Raw genomic sequence first — 23,983 nt, forward strand, 5'->3', positions numbered from 1 at the left:
CTAATCACGTAATAAACTAACACAGGAGATTCAAAATAAATAATACCAACGGGAAAAATATATCTTTCTCGTTTTTTTAACGATTCATTTCATTTATTTAGTTTACATCTAAACAGATAACACTGAATCAACAATTTGACGCCACAATACACGGTTCGAGGCCGCATCTCTCCATCCTCGGATACGCCCAACGCTCGCCAAGCCGTTTTGCACCTGGTCTGTCCATCTCGCTCGCTGCGCTCCACGCCGTCTCGTACCTGCCGGATCGGAAGCGAACACCATCTTTGCAGGGTTGCTGTCCGGCATTCTTGCAACATGTCCTGCCCATCGTACCCTTCCGGCTTTAGCTACCTTCTGGATACTGGGTTCGCCGTAGAGTTGGGCGAGCTCATGGTTCATTCTTCGCCGCTCCACACCGTCTTCTTGCACACCGCCAAAGATGGTCCTAAGCACCCGTCTCTCGAATACTCCGAGTGCTTGCAAGTCCTCATCGAGCATTTTCCATGTTGCATGTCCTTAGAGGACAACCGGTCTTATTAGCGTATTGTACATGACACATTTGGTGCGGTGGCGAATCTTTTTTGACCGCAGTTTCTTCTGGCGTTTTTTTTAACGAATTATAACTGAAAATTAGGGTGGCTCAAAAAACACTTTTTAAATTGTTTGATGGGCGCCCTCTTATTCGGTTCTATTTGATGCCCTGATGCTCTGCACAAAATTTCAGCCAAATCGATCAACATTTGGACGGTGCTAAACTCAATGGTAGTTTATATGGAGAAATATATGGGGAAACATCCAAAACAGTGATTTGCAGTTGGAAGGCACAATTTACGATCAAGAACCATGATACTCATTCAGTTCTTGTAGAATTAAATACAGAATGTTATGATGAAACCGCGAGAAGATTAGAGTTTATTCGACAAAGATATTAGCATTTTACTGGAGTGTTGTAGGGGTGAATTTATTTCTTTTCAAAGGTAAAAGAAACGAAATTTGCTCAAACCCCACTTCAAAGAAATGCTAATAACTTAGCCGGGCAAGCTCTAATCTTCTCGCAGTTTTCTGCATAACATTCTGTATTAAATTCTCCAAGATCTGAATGAGTATCATTATTCTTGATCGTAAGTTGAAAAAAGTTTTTCCCATAATAATTTGAGCCACCCTACTGAAAATCCTTCTTCCACTCGAAACTTACGATCTGTTCGTAAAAAAAATGTCCTCAAATTGATATTCCAATTTTTTATTGCTCAAATTCTTCTGGGTTATTACTAGGAAGTAAATACCGTCAAACCTCCATGAGTCGATATTGAAGGGACCATATCGACTTGTGGAATAGGAAATCTTTGGAAATCTGTTTGAAGGGACCATCACAGTAACCCAGAAAATATTTTTTAATATGGGATAATTTGCTTCCATGAGTCGATATCGAGTCATAGAACATCGACTCATGGAGGTTTGACTGTAAAGCCACTACAAGGGAAATAATAAGTAGAGCTCTTGTTAGAAATAGAAAAACATATAATTTGTTGGTGGCAATATAGTTGCCACTGCCTTATAAAGGGTTAAGCCCAGGGAAGCCGAGAAAATTTCCAATTCGAAAATCGACCGGGAATCGAACCTGGCCTCCTTCCGCATGGTCTTGCTTTGAAGCCATTCATCTTACCGCACGGCTATCGATGGCCCCTTTTGATTATAATAATTCATTTAAGCAACATAAAACAAAGATAGTTTAAAGAGTAGATGAGATAGGCCAGACGGATTTATTGATTATTTCGGCAGACGTTGTACCCCTAGCTCCACAGCACTCTAATATGCAGAGTAAGCTCAACGACCTTGCCCAGCACTCCTCTTCGGCAGGTTTAGTTATCAACGTCAACAAAACCAAATCGTTGAATGTGAACACGGCGACCCTTTTTAAGCTTCACAGTAGCTGGGCAATCAGTGGAAAATGTTGAATGCTGCTAATACCTTGGGAGCCATTTGGTGGCATCAACTGGTGGTACGAAGATCGACATAGAAGCACGGATCAATGCAAGCCTTTGCGAGTTTAAGGAATTTTGTGTCAGTAGAGTAAACTCAACAGCTGCAGGTGTTCATCAACAGATGCATGCGGTACATAATTCATTCCCGGTGGCCTCACAATTGGATCTCAAACAACGAGCTCCATCGCCGTTGTCACTAGAGGCAGATAGTAACTAAAATTTGCGAACGGAAGTGAGGGTGAGTCGGCCACACATTATGTCAAACAAGCATTGGACTAGAACCCAGCTGGACATCGCTGCAGAGGAAGACCAAGGTAGGCGACGTATCTTCCATAATTAAAAATAATATAAGTCGATCGAAATTTAACTTGTCAACAAGTTAAAACGATAGCTGGACATTGCTCAGGATGAAGCTTTTCAAGCCGGCTCTTTGCACCACTCGGAGTGTCAGGGCATATGATGTGGTGGATCCATTGATGCAGCTGCTCAATTCCATGTTTAAGAAGCTCAGCCAAGACCTCGTTTTTCACAGCAGATTTATCTGTTTTCTAGTTAAATTAGAGCCTTCTTAACTTCCTCCAGCATTGATGGTTCTACAGACCTGACCGTGGTCGACAGTCTGCAGTCTGTTTCTTAATACAGCTTCACCATTCAAAACATTCACGATGTGCTCCTTCATCAAATTTTCCTCTTGGCCATTGCATATAGCGGCCTCTGGCACACTCCCCTTGTTATTTCGTGACCCCTTAAAAGCCACAAAAGTCACGCTCAATATTTTGCAACTGCTAGGTAGTGATCGGACCTCCGAAAGACCTTACATCTATAACGTCCAACATTCAACACGTGACATGATTTTGCCAGGTGTGTTTGCGGATATTTTTACGGGCGAAATAGGTACTGTTGTTTGCCATATCTCTAGGAGCAGCAAAACTGAGCAAAGCTGGTAGCAGAATAAGGCGTATATGAAAAATGTATAATGTCGTTCATCACTTGCTTTAACAACTTTGCTTTATATAAGTATTAGTACTTATATAGATCCTTGACCCAAAACCTTTTGCAACAGTCAGGTTATAGGCTGAAGGAAAATCAGAGATTTACAATTGACGGCAAGCAAAAGTGGTTCCTCCTGCATAAAGTTCAACCTTAATTCGAGGTAATGTCGAACCTATCAAACCGCTGTTATCGGTAGCAAGCACTAAATAAAATGAATCTTTGAATTTCGAAAGCGCATTGTTTTAGTTCGTAGAAAAAGCGATGGAGCCAAGGTTTACTGACCAAGTGACGGTGTACACCCAGTATTACGGGCATCTCTGCTAAGTGAATCAATCGCGGTTTCTTTTATCAATATCGTACTTTGAACATGTTTATCAGGTGAACGATCGAATTCATACGCCTTTCCCACTGTGCGCGATTGTTGGGTGCCGGCAGATAAACACAACTGGTGCGCATCGATTTTCCCCTCATGATGACGGAAAATGCCGAAGTAAAAGCGTCGTAACTGAGGAAAACGCCGTTTCCATGGTAGCCTATTCTTCACGAAGGAGCGGAAAACGCTCCAGCTGTGGGGTAGGCACCAGCATTGTAATATCGTCAACTGGTTCTTGTGATCCAGCCGAATTCGCTTCTTGTGCTCGGTCGAGGCAACATCGTTTTGGGAAGAACATAAAGTTGGCATTACTAGACGGGTGTTCGGTTTGTTGTGTTTATGTGTCTCATAGTGTTGCACTTGGTGGTGAAGTGTCTCACAGCCTCTTCTGTACATCCGGTCTCTATCGTAACCTGCTTTCTTCTATTCGATCTGCCTATGTGCGTAACGTAAGGGAAGAATGGAAAATAAGGAATGAGTGCTGTAGTACTTGATAGTATATTGCATACGGCAAGGTGTTCGGTTTCATTCGTTTAATAAAAGTGGTGGTTAGCAGAGCTTTGGAAGTGGCAATAAAAATCAACAAAGAAGGCAAGAATATAAAGTGCGAAGGAAATGATAATTGTTTGTGTAACGAAATGCACAGCGTTCAGCTTGTACACTTAATTTTGTGGAATGTGTGGCAGCAATATAATTGGAGCATAAAAAGTGAAGCTGATTGCTAACAAATCGTCTGTCTGCACTACATGATACAGTGGCGACAGAGATCGTCGCTGGGTGACAGTGCATTTTCCAACCCAAAAAAGGAAAATCTGGAAGGAAGACGGTCCAGACGACATACATGCTCTCTCGGTTTGTGCTTCGTCCTATGGTTTGGCGGCCCGTTTACATAACTGCAGATGAAAAAGAGTATTGAACTTTATGAAGGTTTGCGCTCTGCAGTCCTTTGCTACTTCCGCAGTGAATAGATTTTTCTTTGTTCGGGCATGTGTTCAGACGAAAACTCGTTAAAACAACGTGATTGAGACTATACGACGAAATTGCTTGCAGGGGAATAGCCTTAGCCAAAAATTCATCATGAAGACTCAGAAGCTATAAACAGTCCAAAGTTGATTCGATAAATACACAATAGCGTTTACCCCAATCAATCTCATCATATAACGGTAGGTCAGAACATCGTCAAGGCTACATAGGATGGAAGTAGTACTACACCTAGAAATTGATGGGAGGATCTATTTGGCTACAAAGGGAACATCTTGGAAGATGAATGAGGGTCGGTTTATGATGAATTAAAATAGGATAAGTCATAGATGGCATAATAATGGAATCTAATATGTAAAACGGAACTGATAGCTTTGTTTGGCAAAATACCACAAAGCCGGGTGCTTAGCAATTTATAATACAGATATTGCAAAGAGAAAAAAAGACTAACGCTTTTTGGAGAATTTTCAGAAAAAAATACCGTGGTCCAGCAACGAACTATTGCTTTCACAGTGACCTTAAAAAATTCCTACTGGGAACTCGACTATGGGAATTCCGAGTTTATGAGTTTGCTAATATGTACATATCTCGATAAAGTACTTTTTTTTAGCTAGCCGACCCGACGGATTTCGTTTCGCATGAAATTGATTTATTTTCCGATTAGTTCTCGAGTTATGTCGAAATTTCTGTTTCATTTGTATGGGAGGCTTCCTTTCCTGAAGGGAAAGTGGTTTCGAATCGTCACAGAAACATATCTTCCCTTCCAAAACCTTCACATGGCAGATTTGGATTCATTTGCTTGATTATTTATCGAGTTATGGAGAAATTAATGTTTCATTTTTATGGGAGCCCCCTTTTCCAAAGGAGGTAGGGGTCTCGAGCCATCCTGACTAGAAGGTCATATGAAAATTATATCAACCTATGTTATTATGTTATACAAATTTTTTATAACAAAATTTGTTAGAAACGTGGTTCAGGATGTTGTTAAAATATCTAAATTTCTATCAAAAATCAAACTACTGGAAACAAAAAACTATCAAATTTTGTTACAATTTTATCATAAAAATAACATATTTTGTTAGAAATTTATAACAGAATCAGATACAAAATATATTGTTTCTGTGCAGTTGCAAATTTTTACAGTTCGTGATAGGTCTCCAGATTGTGATCAACAATACGAAACTTTTGTTTTTGTCTGAACAAGAATATTTTTCGAGAACATAAAACTAACAACATTACAAATAAGGCAACCTTTGCAAATTATATCAGCGTTGTGATATCTATATGGCTGGAAGACTTTGCTACATCTATTTTAATTGCCTACTGTTGGGCAATTCGGTGATAAGCATTTTTTAAATCATATTATGATTAAATCCTGTTACAACATTTGAAAGATAATGGCTACTAAGAACAAAATTGCATCAAAATAAGTTATAAATATCACAATATGTTAATATTGTGTTCAGTTTCTGTTATGCTCTTCTAGTCGGGATCTTAAGAACCTTCCCCGGCCCCAAAAAATCTCTGCATACACATTTTCACGCCGATCGGTTCAGTAGTTTCCGAGTCCATAAGGGTCAGACAGACAGAAATTCATTTTAATGTATATAGATAATCGTGAAATAGATTCAAACTGGGTGATTCAATCTCTTCATATCATCCTGTTAAAACTACTCTTCACCCAACCAGCGAATGTCAGATTTTCTTACAATTCTGTATAAGAACAAGTCATTACACGTTACCAGCGCCGTAGCGTGAGGTTGGCCGGGTTGGCCCCCGCCAAGGGCGCCAGCCTTCAGGGGGCGCCAGAATCAAGAATTACGGTATGGGAAACTGAACAATTTTATTCTAATCTTTCTTCAATCTCAAATAAATAAGTCGAATGATTTGGTCTTATCTTTGACTGCCAAATCAGTTTCTCTGAGCTCTGAGCTCAAAGCTCTCGTAGATTAGCAAAATTTATCCGCAATACATACAACATTTGCCAAGGCATGTGCTATCAAAGTATTCATAGCCTCACATTTCACATGGGCTGCCTCGTCCGATCTCGATGCTGACCACTTCAAAGTAATGGATGTTATTGACCCAACAGGGTCCAAACCACTGACAGACCCATTCTTATGTTGCATCTTACTTGATCCGAAATCCGATAGCAATTTCGATCATCGACCGATTTACTTCAGAGTTGGATTTTCTTGTTCCAACCATTTGACATTTGTACATGATTTGTCACGATTTTCAAATCTCTTTTCTCTACGATGTATTTGCAAGTATGTCAGTTCTTTCCAAGAAACAGACGTTAGGACCAGGCTACTGACATCCTATTGTTTAGCCCATCGGCAGATCGTAGCCATGATGTCCGGGCATTTTTTTTTCATATTGCTTTTCAATGATGACAGCGGGCTATGTCTATTGATGATGATGACACCGCACTTGTCACAGGCTCGGTTAGGACACTATGAGCTGTAAGTAAATAACTTTCAGCAATTTTAATGATCTTTCAGCCTGGATGTTCCAACAGATTCCATACGAGGATCCAAAAATTCCCACGACTCTGCCAAGTTCCTAACATATCTGGGGCTGTCCATAAACCACGTAAACTCTTGAGGGGGAGGTAGGGGTTTCGAAAAAGTTACGTTAGTCTACCAAAAGTCTACGTAGACTTGTTTATTTTTATTTATTTTTTTTAAACAATTTATACAGAAGCTATGTGCAAAGTTTACTTGTTTGTTTTTTTTTAGGATTTTCTCAGATTTTTTGCAAGATATCGAAATAATCTAATAAATTTCACTGAAGTAATAGTCTGAACTACTGCTTGAAACTATATTGATATTCCCAGGAAATTCTTCTGTACTGAGCAGGAAAGTGTTCTATAAAAACTTTCGAGAAAAATTCAAAATTTCCACTTGGATTTTATTGCAGGTTCTACTATTTTTTTTTTCGAGTCCCTTCGAAACGCGCAGAGGGTTTCGGCAAGGTGATGGTCTTTCGTGTCTGCTGTTCAACATCGCTTTGCATGGAGTAATAAGAAGGGCAGGGATTGACACGAGTGGTACGATTTTCACGAAGTCCGTCCAGTTATTTGGTTTCGCCGACGACATTGATATCATGGCACGTAACTTTGAGGAAGCCTACATCAGACTGAAAAGCGAAGCTAAACGGATTGGACTAGTCATCAACACGTCGAAGACGAAGTACATGATAGGAAGAGACTCAAGGGAGGTCAATTAAACCACCCACCACGAGTTTCTATCAGAGGTGACGAAATCGAGGTGGTTGAAATATTCGTGTACTTGGGCTCACTGGTGACCACCGATAACGATACCAGCAAAGAAATTCGGAGGCGCAAAGTGGCTGGAAATCGTACGTACTTTGGACTTTGGATCGAATAGAGTTCGCCGCCGTACCAAAATGACTATCTACAAAACGCTTATTAGACCGGTAGTTCTCTACGGACACGAGACCTGGACGATGCTCGTGGAGGACCAACGCGCACTGGGAGTTTTTGAAAGGAAAGTGTTTAGTACCATCTATGGTGGGGTGCAGATGGCGGACGGTACGTGGAGGAGGCGAATGAACCACGAGTTGCATCAGCTGTTGGGAGAACCATCCATCGTTCACACCGCGAAAATCGGACGACTGCGATGGGCCGGGCACGTAGCCAGAATGTCGGACAGTAATCCGGTGAAAATAGTTCTCTACAACGATCCGACGACAGCAAGAAGGGAGGTGCACAGCGGGCAAGGTGGATCGATCAGGTGAAGGACGATTTGCGGATCCTCCGCAGACTGCGTGGTTGGCGACGTTCAGCCATGGACTGAGCTGAATGGAGAAGATTTTTAAGCACTGCACAGGCCACTCCGGTCTTAGTATGATAATAAATAAATAATACTATTTTTTTTATTCTTGTCGGGAACTTCTTTGGAAACTACAAGTGATTCTTTAGAATTTTCACGGGAAATTATGTTACACTTCAACGGGGAATTCCGCAAAAAAACCCTTCATTGGAGAATTTTTGGGAAGTCCCCGGGAAATTCGAAATGTCCATGGGAAATTCTTTGTATATTTTACGGCAATCTCTTCGGGAGTACTAATGCGAAATCTTTGGAATAATCGATGGAAAATCTTAGGAATTTCTAAAGAAACTGTTGAAAATTATTTGAATTTCCTACCAAAAACTCTTTTAGTTTCCGCAAAAAAAATATTTGCAATTTTTGTAAGAAAGCGCTTGTAATTTTCATGAAAAATTATTCGAAATTTTTACGACAAATTAACCAAAGCTTAACCGCAAATTATTCGGAAAAGCCTTTAGAATGTCCATAGGATTTTTTTTTAATTCTCAGGAAATTGCTCCCAATCTGCAAGAACATAGGAAACCATTCCAAAATTCCATGGGAAATATTTTGGAACGTTCATTTAAACATAAAATAAATTTTCACGGAAATTCATAAAATTTTTCGGTTTTCTACAAATTTGAACCGGCGTGGAGAATTGTGGGTCAGATTTTAAGCAGTGGTGCGCCGATGCAAAAGTGTCGACAGCGGTGGTACACACCTCTAGGAGGAATCGAATTAAACAAAAATTAATTGGCTTGGAGATTTGGTTTCAGGAGCAGTGGACAGAGAATTAAATTTGATTTCGATTTTGATTATGCATTCACATATGATATTTTGTAAAATTTGGAAAAATCTACGTATAGACTTCAAGGGGGTGATGGAGGGTTTTTTGAAAAGTCTACGAAAGTCTACTAGGGGGAAGAGGGGGGAGGGGTTGAAAATGTGAAATTTCAGTCTACGTGGTTTGTGGACAACCACCATATTCTCCACTTTAGTGTAAACGCTCACAACATTTAAACACTTTTCAGGGACATACCGCCTAATATATTTGAATCTTACTGTTCTACAAGCCAACATAGTAAAGAAAATCTCGTTAATAAAAATTTATAAAACTTTAAGGTGGGATTCAAAATGTTATTGGATTCTGAAATCTTGCATATTTTTTCTAGGTAAGAGAGGGGCGCCCAAAAAAGATTTCGCCAAGGGCGCCGGGAGTCCATGCTACGGCTCTGCACGTTACATTTTTTTGTAAAAGAATCTTGCAATCTCGTATATGCCCAGTTCTAAAACAGATTTTGGCAGAGTCTTATTCAGGTGGTTTTCAGCCTTAGGCTGGCTCGTCTCTGAATCACGCTAATAAACGCTAATATTCGAATTTTGATTGAATAGTTGGAAACATAATACTCAGAAGAGAAACTGCCGGAGAATGAGTGCCCGAGCAACACATTTCTCATAGAAGAGTTATTGTACAACCGTAGTTTTAACCAAATCTGCCAGAATTGTACTGCCGCTAACCGCAAGTCAGACTTATCTGTATATGGCGCCCATATCCAGATAAGTCTGACTTGCGGTTAGCGGCAGTGTACTACTCGGGTAATTTTGCTAGACCAAAATTTATCATTTAAACAACACATCTCTCGGTTTCATGTATCGCTTTGCCGCAAACTTCAGGAATATTCAATACTAGCAGACCCGACGAACTTCGTTTCGCCTAAAAGTGGTTTTGGTGCAGGAACCCTATTTTCGCAAGGGTAGCTTCTACCTAGTTAACCTAGTGAACCCGGTTTTTGCTGATTTCAGTAATGGAATGGCAAACTCTCGATCAATGCCGCGTGCATGTGTGCTTGTTAACAACGCTATAGTTGCTACACTTATCTCTGAACTAACAACCAGAGATGTATGTGCTGTCACAATTGATGCAACTGGCGGAACTCACGGCTAAGCTCAAGAAGCAGTGTAGAAGGTGTTGGAAAAGACGCCATTCAATAGGGACGGATTCTTTCAAGTTGGCTCGGATAGCTTACAAGAAGACTCCAATTTGAGTGAAGCGAGATTCAAGGATTTCCAAGTTGACGAAATTCGCAAGCCAAATGGCGACTACACCTCTTCTGATGAAGAATCGTTAGAGCACTTATTTGATACGCACTTCCCTGGATGTGTCGATATAACATCTTCGGATGTTCATGATGTCGTTTCATGTAGCTATGGGTCATGGGCTCAAGCACGTAGACTCATAACTTCTGAATCGATTCAATGGATACTTAACAGTTTTGCTCCCTACAAATCTCCAGGGGAGGATGGGATTTATCCCGTTCTACTTCAGAAAAGTTTTGAGCATATCAAACTTGTTTTGAAAAAACTTTTAGTATGCTGTTTCGCTACTGGATATATTCCCATATCCTGACGGGATGTCACTGTAAAGTTTATCACAAAAGGAGGTCGTGCTTCGTATGAAGAAGCAAAGAGTTTTAGACCCATCAGTCTGACCTCACTTCTTCTGAAATGTTTAGAACGTATTATCGTTCATCACATTCGTGATGACTGTTTGGAAAACATGCCTCTTCATGTTAATCAACATGCTTACCAATCTGGAAAGTCCACCGTGACTCTTCTACACAAGGTTGTCTACGATATCGCGAAAGCATTCGCTTAAAAGCAATCGTGCTTGGGTGCTTTCTTAGATATTGAGGTTGCTTTCGACAACGTGTCTTCCGATGCAATATTGGAAGCCGCACGTTGTCATGGGCTACCTAATATAATTATCAAAAAGGGATTCACCAGATGCTTAAAAACCGACATCTCTACTCGACATTACGTCAAGCAGCGATAGGAAATTAAGTGTTTGCGGATGCCCTCAAGGGAGAGTATTATCTCCACTTTTGTGGAATCTCGTTGCAGATACGCCATTGAGATTACTCAATAATGACCGTTTTTCTATTTATGGATTTGCCGACGACTATCTAACATTGATAGTGGGTTTGTGGAATACCACCTTGTTCGACCTGATGATGATTCTTCGGGTAGTTGAAAGTTGGTGTCGCCAATATGGCCTTTTGATTAATCCGAATAAAACATCTATTGTTCTTTTCACGGAAAAACGTAACCGTAATGGTATTATACACACACTTCGTTGTTACCGCTTATGGGACAACATTTTTTTTGATTCAAGTGTTCTCACACGCGTTAGTAGTTTTTTTATAGGATATTTTCAACACAATTACCCTCGCGGGATGAGTGGACATCTGGCTATTTGAAGAGAAATATGTCGTACAGCATTGTTCGTTAAACTGAGGGCTCCCTCCTCCAAGGGTTAGAAGGTGCAGGCGTCTATTCGCGTGAGCTGAGATTGGAACAGTCACACTCACTGGGTAAACACTGCACTGTCTTTAAAGCAGAAAGATTTGCCTTCATGTGTGGAGTGCAATCTGCACTGCAGCAACGCATTATGGGCAAAGTAATATACTTCTGTTCAGATTGCCAAGCAGCTATTAAAGCTCTCGCTTCGGCCAACTCAAGGTCGAAGTGAGTAATCGCATGTCGAACTCAAATTATATGGGTACATGGCCATTATTCTATAGCTGGAAACGAATTGGCTGATGAGTTAGCTCGTAATGGAGCACCACATGACTTTATTGGTCCTGATCCAACTATTCCAATATCCAAGTGTTGGGTGAAGCTTTTGATTAACTCTTGGGCTGTCAAATAGCATTGGAGTAATCTGGATTCATGTCATCAAACAAAATTGTACATCCGGAAGCCATATCCGGTAGTAGCAAGCTATTTAGCTAAGCTGTCTGAACAGAATTGCAGTGTCTTAGTCAAGCCCTTGACAGGTCATTATCCACTGAACTATCACATGGTAAATATTCAACGCGTTGAATCATCTGTTTGTGATAGTTGTGAATCCGATTATGGAACTTCTTATTATCTGATATGTAATTGCCCAGAGTATGCGCAATTGCGCTTCTAAATATTTGGTAAACACTTACTTAGTGAAATTGTCTTCAGAAACCTGAACCTTCAGAGTATTTTGTTGTTCCGGGTTATGAGCTATAAGCTCTTGCACGCTTAAGCGTTGTATGCCCTCTTCAAGGGCCCTTTTCCAAACATTCCCTTTGTTCTCCCATCCACATTCCTTTCCTTTTTGTTCACTTCCGTCAGGTTGAGAAAGGCTGTGAAGGCGATGGCACAAATCTCCCGAATTGAGGTGAACGTGCTCCTGAAGCCGACGTTTTGATACCTGATACCTGATACGTCATCTGCCGTGGAACGATCCTTAGACTTTACGTAAACTATGGTCATCAGCATAGAAAATACTATTTTTCTGTGACCTTTTGATATACCTTGTGGTTGCGGTGTGCTGCATTACGTTGTAACGTTGCTGGTAGGGAGAAACAGATTCGAAAAATGTGTGTCAAACCGATCCGAAATCTAGCTGTCAGTGTGAGCCGAAAAAGAAACACTCGGCAAGAAATTTGTTGAAGGCAATAATAATGAGATCATTCATTGGGTGGCATAATGAATTGCATTGGTATTTAATTACGGATTTTTGCCTTAAATTATGAGGGTTTTTCTTCACGTATACTCAGAGTTTGTTAAGCATATGGATAAAATAAAACCTTCTTGTTTCGAAATTCGTCCAGAGTGTACGAACTTTAATTTCAAGGCAAATAAATATGTAGTGCCATTAAAATTCAAAATGATACTGCCAAATAACTAAAACGAAGTTTAAACGCGGCCCAGAAAGTGTGTACTGGTGTTCATTATAGAATGAAATTCTTGGCCTACTTTGATTGAATAAGTGGGCAGCTTTCCATCAAACACATGCAGAGTTCAATAAATGCACTATGGAAGATTTACGGCAACTTTCTGCAACCGAATTTGGGTCCGTTATATTATTTACAACCTAAAGATTATATCCGAGATAAAATGTCAGTAAGATGCGCGGTTACAAAGCAAGACCATGCTGAGGGTGTCTGGGTTCGATTCCCGGTGCCGGTCTAGGCAATTTTCGGATTGGAAATTGTCTCGACTTCCCTGGGCATAAAAGTATCATCGTGCTAGCCTCATGATACATATACGAATGCAAAATGGTAACTTGGCTTAGAAACCTCGCAGCTAATAACTGTGGAAGTGCTGAATGAACACTAAGCTGCGAGGCGGCTCTGTCCCCAGTGTGGAGATGTAATGCCAAGAAGAAGAAGTGGGAAAATAAAATCGATTTATTTTTATATTCATGGAGATTTTAAAATAAATAAAAATCTGTTGGGACACTACTACATATTACTCTCTGGGGTATAGAAAGATTATTCGGAAATAAATATAGTACGTAGATACAAAATTGAGCTGAAAATAATAAAAAATTGGATATAAAAACATATTTTTTAACATAAAATGCATTGTATCTCAGATGCAAAAGCTTTTTCAAAGATAGTTCATTCACAAGAGTTGTTCATAATACTGTATTCTTGCACTTTGCCAAAGACACCATCATCCTATCATCCCCACATCAACAGTTCTAAGAAGTACCGCCTAGCGGCAAACTCCCGTCCTATTTTTTATCACCATATTAAGCCCTTTTTATAATGCTTTAAAAATCCTAGAATAAAAGCAGCAAAGACACCAATACGGTTCGATAAAATAGCGCATTATTATTCGTAATAATACGCTTTTGAAACCATGTAAGTTTAGACTCCAGTTGTGAACAACATCAAATAAAATGTTGTCGAGAAAAGCTAAAGATTTTTAAGAAATACGGTTGTAACATTTAATCTTATCTAAAATCAGATTATGTTTTTGATCGAACGATCAGCCTTTTTCTGCTCTGAGAGAGTATCAAATTGCGATAATACATTAAAGCTTTAAAAATTTGTCGGATATCCGAGCCCCACTGGGATGATGTCGGGATTGGCTCAGTTAACTTTTTTTTTATGAATTTCCTTCCTACATCATCTGGAAGCAGAACTTTTGTATCCATCGTCTTCTTCGCCTCATCGGCGACCGAAGCTTATGTACAAATCAGAACGTATCCACTCGTAGGAAAAATGGGCACTGGATTGTGCGTGCGTATTGTGGGTGCTCGTTATGTGACCCACTTCCAGAGCCAGAAGCTATTGGAGGACATGAATATTTTTGTGTATCTTCTTGTTTTCTTTTGGATTCTTCACATACCTCCATTGATGTATCAAAATTGTATTTTTCCTGCAATGGGACACGCATTGAACTGTGACATTTTGTTGAATTTTAATGTTGTAATGGAGAAATCACATAATGAGAAATCATGCTTCATGGGTGATTTGGTAAAGTGATATGGCGGCAAAGTTTCAATAAATACAACATTTGTTTTACTGAAATGAGGGCATTGTAATTTAAATTTCAGAAAATTAAAGCTCAGATCGCTTATTAAAAACTGAACAGTAAAAACGAGAAAGGCGAACACGATAACACATTCTACCTTTTCTCGCCGTTTGAGCTGAATCTATGAAACGTTAGTTGTATTTTCTACCCCGCGTTTAGGGCACCGTAGATGCTTTTGTAATAGGAAGCTATATACAACGGCGCAATTAGTAAATTGTGTTAGCCAAGTCTGTGTTATCCAACAGAATCTGTCGTTTTTGTTTTGTTTGATGTTTCCAGCTTACGTCGAGGAACGAGAAAGTAGCCAACAGCCAATAAAGTTCATGTTCTACATCATTTCCATATTTTCCTGATTAAAGTTGAATTCTTGGCTCATGGCGATAAATATGATGGTTTGTTGGTAGCAAACAGCAGTAGATTTTGCTACCAATATTTAACCTAATTTGATCTAGTGTACTTCTATATAGTTTTCAAAATTTTGATTATTTTCGTCAGATCATGAATGATACACAAATATAAAAGCCACTATACACAGTAGACCTATTCATGTTTTCAAAAGGCATTTAAAAACCAACCGGTCAGCCCAGAATCGCGATTAATATGCTAAATTAATCCTTCAGTCAATTTCTCATCAAATTTGGACGAATTTTTAAGTTGGCTCAAGTCGATTTAATGTTCCAAATCCAACAAAAAAATTAACGCAGAAAATTATCGTCACAGCCCCTTTTTTCCCTAGATATTTGAGTAATATATTTGCTAATATGCTCTTTACCATTAATTTCTAAGTCATAAATTTAAATTAGAATTTCTTCCAATTTTATTAATTTCATTACAATATTTATTTTTTATTATCCCGGAGACCAGAAGGACATCATTTTTATTAAATATTAGTCGACCCGGCAGACGTTGTCCTGCATAGTAGGTGAAAACGTGCGTTGTGAAGTGATCATGCGTAATTTCCATACGAATCTTTATTTTAGTATTTCATAATTTACTCAACTAAACTAATGATTTACGACTGAGTAAATATCATATAAACCCGTCGGAAACGATAACGACAATATCTACTGAAAGAATGAAGAAAATCTATGCAGCCGTTTTCGAGTTATGCGGATACGAACACAGACCATTTCTTTTCTATTATATAGAAGACTTGTAACGGCCTTATTTAGGGGCACGGTGGTTTCCGATTCCAGATCGAATCTTTTGACTCCAAATCGAACAAAAAACATTTGTCATTGCTTTGGTGTAGCCATTAGCTCTCAAATCTGGTTGTAGTTCAAATATTCTGATCGACCTAAATTAAATTAAACTACCATGCGGCTCCACTTTATGGAAGGGCGAAGATGCGTATTGTTTCGGCAGCTAAACGACAGTCGCGTCGCGTATTGCTAAAGGTTCCCCTAACTAGTCACCGCGATTCTATCGTTGGATCGCTGCAGGCAATGATCCATTTACGTCGCCAAGCGATAGAATCACGTCGTGATTGTCTTTCGCGTGTGTTTGGGGGACCTTGAGGCTCCCGATAACATGCGACGCGACTGTCGCTGTTTCTGGGTGATTGTAAGCCATCAATTATTTCAAATTTGTTTCAAGAAAAAGTTATGATTTTCTGTTTAGTGGATATAGACACTTGATTTATTTTTTAGTCCTAATTTTTAAACTTCGTTAGACCAATTAATTGGAATCCCTTTCATGGTGACAATATATCTACTAGAACAGCGGTTCTCAACCTTTCTAATGAGAGGTACCCCTTCGAACTTTTGCATTGAGTGAGGTACCCCCTATGTTTTGCTATAAATGAAAATAAGCGTAACTGAAAATTAACCTGAAAACTATACCCCGTATATCCCTAAAGACTCTCCATGAAGTGGGCTGAAATTTTTATTATTCCGTGCAACTTTCCAATTCACATTCAGATTAACCATCAAGCTTGATACCGAACTATTGACGGCTTCTGAGCCCCGAACCATTTGAAAGTAGGCTTCTCCGCCTCTTGAAGGGAGGCTTTCGAGCCTCTTGAAGGGGGGTTTCCGAGCCCCTTGAAAGGAAGCTTCCGAGCCTCTTGAAATGAAGAAGGCTCCAAAACCTCTTGAAAGAAGGCGGCCACTTAAAACAAGGATTCCGGGCCTCTTGAAAATAGACTTCCAGGCTTCTGAAAGGAGGCTTCCAGGCCACTTGAAGAAGGCTTCCTAACCTCTTGAAGGGAGGGTCTCAAGCCTCTTGGAGGAAGCCTTCCGAGCATCTTAAAAGGATGCTTTCGGGCATCTTGAAAGAAGGCTTCCGGGTCTCTTGAAAGGAGGTTTCCTGGCCTCTTGAAAGGAGGCTTCCTGGCATATTAAAAGGAAGCTTCCTGGTCTCTTGAAAGGAGGCTTCCGGGCCTCTTGAAAGGAGGCTTCCGGGTCTCTTGAAAGGAGGCTTCCGGGCCTCTTGAAAGGAGGCTTCCGGGTCTCTTGAAAGGATGCTTCCTGGCCTCTTGAAAGGATGCTTACTGGCATATTTAAAGGATGCTTCCTGGCATATTTAAAGGAGGCTTCCGGGCCTCTTGAAAGGAGGCTTTCCGGGTCTCTTGAAAGGGGGCGTCCGGGCCTCTTGAGAGGAGGCTTCCTGGCATCTTTGAAGGAGGTTTCCGGGCCTCTTGAAAGGAGGCCCTTAGAAGTAGACTCACGAGCTCCTTAAAGGAACTTTTTTTCGATGGGACTCGAACCCACGACCCTCAGTACTGAGCCTTTTGAAATTAACCTTCTGAGCCTCTTGAAAGGAGGCCTTTTAAAACGAGGCTTCTAGACCTCTTGAAAGGAGTCGGCCAAGCCTCTTAAAAGGCGACCACCGAGCAGCTTGGAAGAACGCTTCCGAGAAACGTAGAAAGATGCTTCTAATCCTTTTGCAACGAAACAATCGAGCTTTTCGAAAAAAAAGCCTTCATGTCTCTCAAACGAAGGGCTCCGATCCTTCTAATTCTAGATTTTAGTTAGAAGGAATGTTCTTGACATATTCTTCAACATTTTGTTGTTGTATTTGTTGGTTGTGGAGGTCAGGATTCAGTTGGCTGATTTTACTGATCGCTATGCATATTATGTAGATGACAAATATTTTATGTAAAAAATAAAAAAAATTATCAAAACATTATCAATATATATTGTTATATATTAGTCCGCCATTACGCATTTTTGTACGAGGTACCCCCTGCGGCTAGGAAAGGTACCCCCAGGGGTACATGTACCCCAGGTTGAGAACCGCTGTACTAGAAGGTTTTAAATAAGAAGATTTCAAATAAGTAAATTATTCTTGGAAGTATTAGGGGAAGTTTTTCATCTTTGCAAGTAAGTGGAAAAAGTTTCCAAACTTGTCTGCAAACTACTAAAAATTACATTAAGGCTTCGTCCTTTAGTGAAAAGGCCCGTTTCATCCGTAAACGATTTTTGACATTCAGATAGTAAATCAGGCTAACTATAAATAAAAATTATTCATAATATGGGTCCCAGTATGTGGTCACATGTGTGGTGTGTGGTATGTGTATTCCCTCCCTCTTACAACTATCCTATCAGATATCAAATTTTGATAGTTTAGCTATATGATGTACAGCGGAAAATATAAAATAATAAATGTTTAGAATCAAACCATTATGCCAACACTGTTAAAGGTTTTTTTCTATGTCAAAAAGAGCAACCCCAGCCGAATATTCTTCAGATTTTTTAATTTGAATTAGATTTGTATATCTTAATAGCTGATGAGTGGCTGAATCCCTTTGGCGAACACCGATCTGCTGTATCTACACAAATTCTTCTTAATACATTTGAAGCAACATTCTATTCAACATAAACAAATTACTTATTAAAGAAAGTAAATTGATTAGGCGATAACTAGAAGCTTGAGCTAGATTTTTATCCGTCTTCGAAATTGGAAGTATTTGGTGTGTTTCCATTTATCTGGGAAGTAGGTATGCCAACCGGAAACATTTATTCAATAAATTAACCAAAAATAATAAAGAACAAATCAATAATCAGTTAAAACCAACTCAATTGTCGAGAGATTTCGAGTAATGCTCATTAGGATAATGATTTGTATGAAACGGCAAATGCATCTAAGTGTTCAGTATCGACTAATTCTGTATTGAAAAATATTTTGATTCGTTTGTTTGGATAACATATTATAGTTACATGAATAAAATCATATATGCATTGGATTAAATTAGTCTGTAGATTAGCACCAAATAACGATATTTCAGAACATCTTCTTCTTTACCGAAATTAACTCTTCAAGAATTAAGCGCTTTCGCAATTATAAACTGCTTGTTTCGTAATTCTTCTTTAGTATTTTTTTGGAGCACGATAGCATGGTAGAAATACGATTTGCAGCAACAATCTCTACCACTAAATGAAGGAAGCCTCCATGTTTCAGAATAGACATTAGTAATTCATAATGCATTCTATAATGGACAGAGAACACAATGCAATGGTTTGATGTGATAATTTGCGTACGTGACTCCTAATTCAGAATGATTTCATAATCAAGTTAATTGCGTGTACATTCCTATGCAAAAAAAGTGCATTGGACGTTCGAATATAGCTTTTAGTAGTTGGAAGTTGATCGAACTTCAAAGTTAGATGTTAAATTTGCATCGATTATCTACGCTTTTCGAATGACCAATAAAATCAATTTTCCATTGTTTGACGCAGGAGGTAAACAACATTGAACATTCTCAAAGCGTCCCAATTTGTGAATAGCATTTGCCAGTTGATGCACAGCAATGTAACATTTGGCGAACAATAATGGAGTTCTGTACATAACATATTATATCAAATGAACGTTTGTAATCAAGGATGGTTTCGATTATTTAGTATTTTGTCAATAATTCATTCAGGAGGCTGATTAGCAAAATGCGTTGCATTTGTATATCATGAGGCTAACACGATGATACTTTTATGCCCAGGGAAGTCGAGAAAATTCCAACCCGAAAATTTCCTAGACCGGATCGGGAATCAAACCCATTCACCTTCAGTATGGTCTTGCTTTGTAGCCGCGCATCTTACCGTTCACCAATGGGAGGCCCCGCAAAAAAAGTTAATGCAACTAGCGCTATAATTCCATTATAAGTGGAATCCAAATAACGACTTATAAGGCAGAATTGTAGCTCTAGAAGCTCACCATGAAACACATTTTAAAATTCTGCATCTAAAATGAGTTATTGACAAAACACTAAATGATCGAACGCGATTTACTAAATATTCGATAACATCCTTGCTTATAATAAGATGACATGCGTTATACTTCTTTTTTCAAATGTTTAAAGGCGTTCAAGAAATTTTAAAAGGGCGAGAAGATCTATTTGTGCAGAAAATCTTCAACGTTCATTACTTAGCCGCACTCCATCCCGACTGACTTATTGGTTTGTAGTACACGGAGTAAAAAAAAGTAAAAAGTAGAAAAAAGTTTCATGTACCTCTGATTTTTTTCACGGAAAGTTAGGCAAGGCCACTAGAAATAAGGTACGAGGCGTTTAAAAATATTTCATCAGCGATTTTTTGAAAAAAAGTGATTTTTATTGTTTTTTCCTTAATATACCGTCAATTGATAATTCAGCAATGCATAAATTATTGGAGAATGAAAAATATACATATTTCTAGCCTTTTTGCCTTTCTCGTATACAAAGTATACGTAAAGGCTATATCAAGACAAAATTTTCAAAACGACTTATCTGCTTTTGTAAACAAAGATTCAAACGACGATTTGACGAATCTGATAGCTCTTCCACGCAAACCAGCACCATCAACAGGTAGCGGAAACCTTCACCTACCTATTGATGGTGTTAGTTTGCGTGGGAGAGCTATCACATTCGTCAAATCGTCGTTTGAATCTTTGTTTACAAAAGCAGATAAGTCGTTTTGAAAATTTTGTCTTGATATGTTCGCTCCAAAAACGAACTTTTTATAGGAGTCCCGGAGACCCATAGTGTTATATACCGATCGATTCAGCTCGACGAATTGAGGTGATGTCTGTGTGTGTGTATGTGTGTGTATGTGTGTGCATAAAATAATCTCACTCATTTTTCAGGAACTTATCTTTAACCGATTTGCTCGCAAATTGCAAGTTGAATTCGACGCGGAATCTTGTCTCATTGTTTCGTAATGAAAATTGGCCCAATCGGACTTATGCCAAAATATATTTTTTACAAGAAAAATTCTCACTCACTTTTTAGGCACTTACCCTCAGCCGATTTGCTCGCAACAAGTTTCATTCGACGCAGAATCCTGTCCCATTGTTTCGTATTGAAAATTGGACAGATCGGACTATGGGTTTCGAAGTTATGGCCAAAATCCACTTTTTCACATGAGAAACACGTACAAAATTCTCACTCATTTTTTAGGCACTTATGCTTCACCGATTTGCTCGCAGCAAGTTGCTTTCGACGCAGAATCTTGTCCCATTGTTTCGTATTGAAAATTGGCCGAATCGGACTATGGGCTTCGGAGTTATGGCCAAAATATATTTTTTTACAACAAAAAATCTCACTCTCTTTTTAGACACTTACTCTTAGCTGATTTACTCGCAACAAGTTTCATTCAACGCAGAATCTTGTCCCATTATTTCGTATTGAAAATTGGACAGATCGGACTATGGGTTTCGAAGTTATGGCCAAAATCCACTTTTTCACATGATAAACACGTCAAAATTCACACTCATTTTTCAGGCACTTATCCTTAACCGATTTGCTCGCAACAAGTTTCGTTCGACGCGAAATCCTGTCCCATTGTTTCGTATTGAAAATTGGTCGAATCGAACTATGGGATTCGAAGTAATGGCCAAAATACATTTGTTGACAAGAAAAATTCTCACTCATTTTTTAGGCACTTACTTTTAGCCGATTTGCCTGCAACAAGTTGCATTCGACGCGGAATCTTGTCCCATTGTTTCGTATTGAAAATTGGCCCAATCGGACTATGGGCTTCGGAGTTATGGCCAAAATATATTTTTTTACAACAAAAATTCTCACTCACTTTTTAGACACTTACTCTTAGCTGATTTACTCGCAACAAGTTTCATTCAACGCAGAATCATGTCCCATTATTTCGTATTGAAAATTGGACAGATCGGACTATGGGTTTCGAAGTTATGGCCAAAATCCACTTTTTCACATGATAAACACGTCAAAATTCACACTCATTTTTCAGGCACTTATCCTTATCCTTATCCAGACCATGCTGTGGGTTGCTGGGTTCGATTTCCGGTGCCGATCTAGGCAATTTTCGGATTGGAAATTGTCTCTACTTCCTGGGCATAAAAATACCATCGTGCTAGCCTCATGATATACGAATGCAAAAATGGTAACCTGGCTTAGAAACCTCGCAGTTAATAACTGTGGAAGTGCTTAATGAACACTAAGCTGCGAGGCGGCTCTGTCCTAGTGTGGAGATGTAATACCAATAAGATAGAGAGAGTCCGTAAAAGCAAACGGAAATAAACAATAACTTTTCAATGGCGCTTGGTGCGATTTAGCATAACTCAGACCATATATAGCTATCTCATACACTGGGCTGGAGTAACCTGTAGCCGAGAATAGAACCATGCTGTCAATACAGTGGCCAAGTCCTTACCCGCTAGTGTAACCATGAGGTATAGTTGATTGGTCACGCTACCCGTTCATAGCGCACATACGTACTAAGTTTCATAAAGAGGTCCTATAGTATCCGCGGTAATATCATGGGGGTTCCCCGAGAAAATGGTAACTGGATATAGATGCGAAAGATTTAGAAGACATTTGGATTTTTGTAGGATTGATTGATATGTCTACGCTCATAAGTTTTTTTTGCCTTTCTCGTATACAAAGTATACATAAAGGCTATATGTTCGCTCCAAAAACGAACTTTTTGCCTTTCTCGTATACAAAGTATACGTAAAGGCTATATGTTCGCTCCAAAAACGAACTTTTTATAGGAGTCCCGGAGACCCATAGTGTTATATACCGATCGACTCAGCTCGACGAATTGAAGTGATGTCTGTGTGTATGTGTGTGTGTATGTGTGTGCGCAAAATAATCTTACTCATTTTTCAGGCACTTATCCTTAACCAATTTGCTCGCAACAAGTTCCATTCGACGTAGAATCTTGTCCCATTGTTTCGTATTGAAAATTGGCCCAATCGGACTATGGGCTTCGGAATTATGGCCAAAATATATCTATGTATAAGATAAATTCTTACTCACTTTTTAGCCACTTACTCTTAGCTGATTTTCTCGCAACACGTTTCATTCGACGCAGAATCTTGTCCCATTATTTCGTATTGAAAATTGACGGAATCGGACTATGGGATTCGGGGTTATGGCCAAAACATATTTTTTATAAGAAAAATTCTCACTCACTTTTTAGGCACTTACTCTTAGCTGATTTACTCGCAACAAGTTTCATTCGACGTAGAATATTGTCCAATTGTTTCGTATTGAAAATTGGCCCAATCGGACTGTGGGTGTCGAAGTTATGGCTAAAATTATTTTTTTCACATAAGACACACGTACAAAATTCTCACTCATTTATCAGGCACTTATCTTTAACGGATTTTCTCGCAACAAGTTGCATTCGACGCGGAATCTTGTCCCATTGTTTCGTATTGAAAATTGGCGGAATCGGACTATGGAGTTATGGCCAAAATACATTCTTCAAAATCTTACTCATTTTAGTCACACATGTACCCTCAGCCGATTTGCTCGCAAGAAGTTGTATTCGATGCAGAACCCGGTCCCATTGTTTCCTGTTGAAAATTGGCCGTATCGGACTATAGGCTCAGAAGTTATGGTCAAAATACTTTTTTTTCACCAAAAGTGCGTAGAAATTACTCACTCGAAACAAACGAGAAAGGCACCATCACCGCTAGGTGGATTAATCTGGGTTTTTGTATAGAAAACCTATCTTGAAACGGATCTAAAATTTTGTAATTTTGTTTTCTGTGAATTAAGCGTTTTTAAAGTATGTTTTCGAATATTTGTTTTATTTTGCTTTATTCACAATCTTATTTCAATTTTTTCAGCAAGTATCATCTATTTCCAGCCTTGGTTATCTGTTGTATTCACAAATATTTCTTCCGACTTTCGCACTAGATGGCCAGCCCTCTATCAGCCTGCCATATTTTATAGGATTCATAATATTTTCCTCTAGATACAGTGTCTCATCATTACTGTGGCACACGTCATGTACAAGAACCTCACTGAATATTGTTCACAACACATTTTGCTTGAAACCCGAAAGCTTCCTGGCCTGCTTCTTACAGTGTTCAATATAGGCTGTCCGAAATAGGCTGTCGTATGTACTAGGGACGCTTACTGTGAAGTATCTCTGTTACGAATAGAGTTACCTCTGGCGTACATAACAAGTTAAGGCCTAAGTTAGGTCTTGTATAATGCAGACGAAAAAAAAATTCACTCCTTATAATACCTTAATTCTACCGGTGGGCAATTACGGACATGAAAT

At 39.2% G+C, this 23,983-nt stretch overlaps 1 protein-coding gene across 3 annotated transcripts in view; it reads left to right on the forward strand.

Moving 5' to 3' along the window:
* The first annotated feature begins 3,622 nt into the window (after positions 1-3,622).
* Positions 3,623-23,983, forward strand: part of LOC134211655 (GTP-binding protein Di-Ras2) — a 127,850-nt gene continuing 107,489 nt past the window's right edge. Inside the window, exon 1 of one of the 3 annotated variants that reach the window (XM_062688754.1) lies at positions 3,623-3,952. The gene's annotated coding sequence lies outside the window, so the exon portion shown is untranslated. The remainder of the gene's footprint in view (positions 3,953-23,983) is intronic. The other 2 variants (XM_062688757.1, XM_062688758.1) reach the window with 2 other exon arrangements.

Source organism: Armigeres subalbatus, chromosome 2, assembly GCF_024139115.2.
Source record: "Armigeres subalbatus isolate Guangzhou_Male chromosome 2, GZ_Asu_2, whole genome shotgun sequence".
In the NCBI taxonomy this organism is placed as follows: Eukaryota; Metazoa; Arthropoda; class Insecta; order Diptera; family Culicidae; genus Armigeres; species Armigeres subalbatus.